At 38.7% G+C, this 4298-nt stretch overlaps 1 protein-coding gene across 1 annotated transcript in view; it reads right to left on the bottom strand.

Annotated features, from left to right (window-relative positions):
* The window catches only part of zgc:153039 (uncharacterized protein LOC767698 homolog), a 127077-nt gene that overhangs the window by 122387 nt on the left and 392 nt on the right, over positions 1 to 4298 (bottom strand). The gene's annotated exons all lie outside the window — the stretch shown is intronic.

Raw genomic sequence — 4298 nt, 5'->3', positions numbered from 1 at the left:
CAGAGAAGGATCCTGTGTCTAGATGCAGAGAAGGATCCTGTGTCTAGATGCAGAGAAGGATCCTGTGTCTAGATGCAGAGAAGGATCCTGTGTCTAGATGCAGAGAAGGATCCTGTGTCTAGCTGCAGAGAAGGATCCTGTGTCTAGATGCAGAGAAGGATCCTGTGTCTAGATACAGAGAAGGATCCTGTGTCTAGATGCAGAGAAGGCTTTCAACCAGGTGGAATGGCAGTATCTTTTGAAGGTTCTGGAGAGATTTGGTCTAGGTTCGTATTTGATATCCTGGGTGCATATGCTGTACTCCCAACCTACAGCACGGTAGTTACTAACTCAGATAGATCCCCCTCCTTCCCTTTGAAAAGAGGGACGCGGCAGGGGTGCCCCCTCTCGCCGCTTCTTTTTGCTTTATCCATCGAACCCTTGGCAATTGGTATAAGGGACCATGTCCTCATTAAACCTATAACATTGGGTGGAGTTGATCATAAAATCTCCTTATATGCGGATGATGTGGCCCTTTTTATATTTGACTCTAAGCAGTCAATTCCACATTTAATCCAGCTTGTTAATTCTTTTGGAAAGACATCTGGTTATACAATTAACTGACAGAAAAGTGAGCTTATATCAATAGCTAATGAACTGGATCCATTATTTCTGACAACTACACCTTTTAAGATAAATTCTGAATACGTTAATATTTGGGTATCAAAATTTAAAAATAAAAAAAAGACCTTTTCAAACTAAATTTTACAGAGAAATTGACCAAACTCAAGGAGAACATAGAAAAATGGAGAAAACTGCCTTTATCCTTGATTGGACGTGTAAATGCTCTCAAGATGGTTTCACTACTGCGATTTTTGTATTTATTTCAGAACATTCCTCTCTTCATACCTAAATCTTTTTTAAACTTTTAGATTCTATTATCATACCATTTGTCTCGGGGTACAAAACACATAGGATCGCTAAAAGTCATCTCCAAAAATCAAGAGATTGTGGGGGTTTGGGTTTGCCTTGTTTTTTGCACTAATACTGGGCCGCCAATGTCAGAGCTATGGTGTACTGGCAATATGGCTTTGAGAAGGGGACAGGTTTATCCCACCTTCTTGGCTAACCATTGAAAAAACCTAACCCACAAGACTTCTCTTCCTGCGCTCCTCTTTTCATCCCCAAGGCCTCCCTGCGGTCTATAGGAAGGATCATTTCACTTTGTTAAATACCTAGAAGATCTGGAATCATACGAGAAAACACTGTGCACTCCCACACATTACGGTTCATGCTCCAATTTGGCAGAACCATGACTTTTTGCCATCTCTTACAGATACTGCCTTTAGAGAGTGGAGCTGTATGGGTATTGTCTGTTTAGAGGATCTTTATGTTGACAGACATTTAAGCTCCTTTGAACAATTGCAATCCAAATTTTCTATTTTAAAATCTCAGTTTTTTAGGTATTTACAACTGAGACATTATGTCCAACAGACTATAAAGTCATATAAATTACCACCGGAGAATAAAATATTGTTAAAATCTCTCCTAGGCCCCCCTGAAGCCAAACATTTGATCTCTGAGCTGGTTCGCTTCTTCTCAAGTACATTAGATTCTTCTACGAGTAAAATTAAAAAAGCCGGGGAAGGTGAGCTTGCTACTGAGATTAATCAATCAACCTTTATTTATACAGGTAAATCCCATTGAGCCTCGAGGACTCATTTACAAGAGAGACCTGATTAAGGATGAAACATGGAATTAAATATTAACGAATAGCAAGTCTTGTTCAATTAATGCCAGGCTTCAACTGATCCAGTATAAAGTATTTCATAGATTACATTATTCTAAAACTAAATTAAATAACATTTTCCTAACCTTTCTTCACTTTGTAGCAGATGTCAGGCAGCAGAAGGCACTCGAGCTCACCTTTGGTGGTTTTGTCCAAATGTACATAATTTTTGGTCTTGTATCTTTCAATGGTTTCCATCTGTCTTTAACATCACTGTCACACCTGATCCTGAAACTGCTCTGCAGGGATACTCCAACACCCCGAAAAAACAGATTATAACGTGCGAATTGCTTTAACTTTTTGTATGATGATTGCGAAAAGCATAGGCATCACAACCATTATATGTGAAGGGGACAAGTCCCCCCCACATTAAAAAAACGTTCATTTGGACCCCCCCACTTTTACTATGAAACATTAGTTCAGGCGGCGCGGTTTCTCTTTCTTCGTGAACGGATCCATTCCACTTGATTAATGGGAGAATATTAAATCTAATAAAACTCCACTCCAGGTTTTCCAGGTTACCTCCACCTCTACACACAGAGCAGAAACTGTGCTGCTGCTGCTGAGTCTCCTGCTTCGGTAGAAAACGTGCACAGGTGCAGGAGATGGAGACACCTCTGTGTTCCTCACTCACCAGTTTAGCAGCTTAGTGTGGGCAGTTGTTGACCAGGGGGTTGATCATCAACATATATTCATGTTAGGAGGATGTTTGAGAGGAGCTACGTCTGTAGCATGTTAGCTTAGCAGTAACTGTGACTCTGTGAGACTCTGCAGGTGGAAGAGACTCTGTGTGTTCAGGTGCATTAAAGTTGAAATGTCTTTAAACCCCCACACCTTATTGTCCTCAAGCTTCACGAGAAACATCATTTAGATGAGTCGTGTTGAACACAAGTAAAAAAGTCCAGTGATGTTTTTTATTTCTCTATAAACACAAATAGTGTCGACCTGACGCTCTGTGTTAAAGTGTATTAAAGTTAAAATGTCTTTAAAACCCACAGCTGAATTTACACAAACTTGGTGAGAAACATGTTTTAAATGGAATTAAAGGAAATCCAGGTGAAATGTTGCTTTTTTGTACATTAGTGTACATTACTTTTGTGCGCACACACACCTACACACATCGTTGTGCCCCCCCACATTACGGATGCTTCTGACGCCCTTGGCGAAAAGGTGTGTTCTGAAACCGTGGAAGTCTGATTTAGCCCCAAGTTTGAGCCCTGTTGACTGAACTCATAAGTATTCTGCATGTGGAAAGACGGAGATATGAACTTTCTGGTTACATTCTGAAGTTTTCCAGGATCTGGAATCCAGTGCTGGAACATATAAAAGACCAACGATGCTCCTTTTATTCAGCCAGATGATCCAAGTGTCTTCTTGATCAGATGGACAGATGAGGAGGTAATACAGCTGTGAACTTTGCCCAAAGTTTTCATTTATTTAAGTATCTATTGGTTATGTTCTCTTCACTTTATATTTTATTTACTTTTTTGGGTTTGTTTTGTCTTTGTATTTTTTTATATAAATTTACTTGAAAATCATAAATAAAGTGTTTTAAAAAATCTCGCGCGGGTCTTTTCATAATCTTAGCTCCAAGTTTTGCTTTAACGCTCTCCACCGCTCGATCTGTGCTCCAGAAATGACTCTGCCCATGTCACAATCTCTTACTTGGAGCTTTTGGTCACCGTTTATTTTCATTCTTTCATTCAAACTTTATTTAAACAGGTTTGTGCCGCTGAGTCACGAGGACTCATTTACAAGAGAGACCTGAAGATTTACAGAAGAAGAGAGAAGAAGAACTTTACTCTTTCACTTTGGACCTGGTGTCTCTGACGCCACTATTCTCCCTCTGACTTCCGTGGATTATTTTACTGACTCTAATCTGCTGTAACTGTCCAAATGTAAACAAACGACTTGTAAATGTTGGCAACAAAACATGAATCTGCTTATATATCGTCACATAATATGCAGTACTTTTATGTTATGTTGTTTATTTGTCATATGCAGATTAACACAAAGTCAACAATGCAATTAAATGTTCGGGATGCGAAGAACTAATTTGACTCACTAAAAAAAAGTTAAAGAAAAAAAATTAAAAAAAATACTAAACATGCAATAAGGGTACAAAGTACCAAAAAGTGAAAAAGTAATATTATTTACAAGGTCCAAAACAAATATAGGAAACAACGTGGTATAATGTAACAGTGCAATTAAGATGCATTTGTATGAGTAAGTATTTCAAGGTAGTAACAGTAGCTCAAATGCACATGATATATATTGCACATTAATCTAAAAAAGTTAAATCTGGTCCTCTGGACATTCAAAAAAACAAAACAAAGCAAATCAACAAAAAATGTAGAAACGTTTCGTCTCTCATCCAAGAGACTTCCTCAGTCTGAGGAGCTGTATTCAGCTCAGTCTCTTAAATAGCACCTTCTCAGAGTGGATCAACCAGCAAACTGCTCCTCAGACTGAGGAAGTCTCTCGGATGAGAGACGAAACGTTTCTACATTTTTTGTTGATTTGCTTTGTT

Source organism: Nematolebias whitei, chromosome 6, assembly GCF_014905685.2.
Source record: "Nematolebias whitei isolate Nwh7 chromosome 6, NemWhi1, whole genome shotgun sequence".
Lineage (NCBI taxonomy): Eukaryota > Metazoa > Chordata > Actinopteri > Cyprinodontiformes > Rivulidae > Nematolebias > Nematolebias whitei.
Note: the sequence above shows the minus strand (reverse complement) of the source record. Positions and strands in the feature narration are given on the sequence as shown.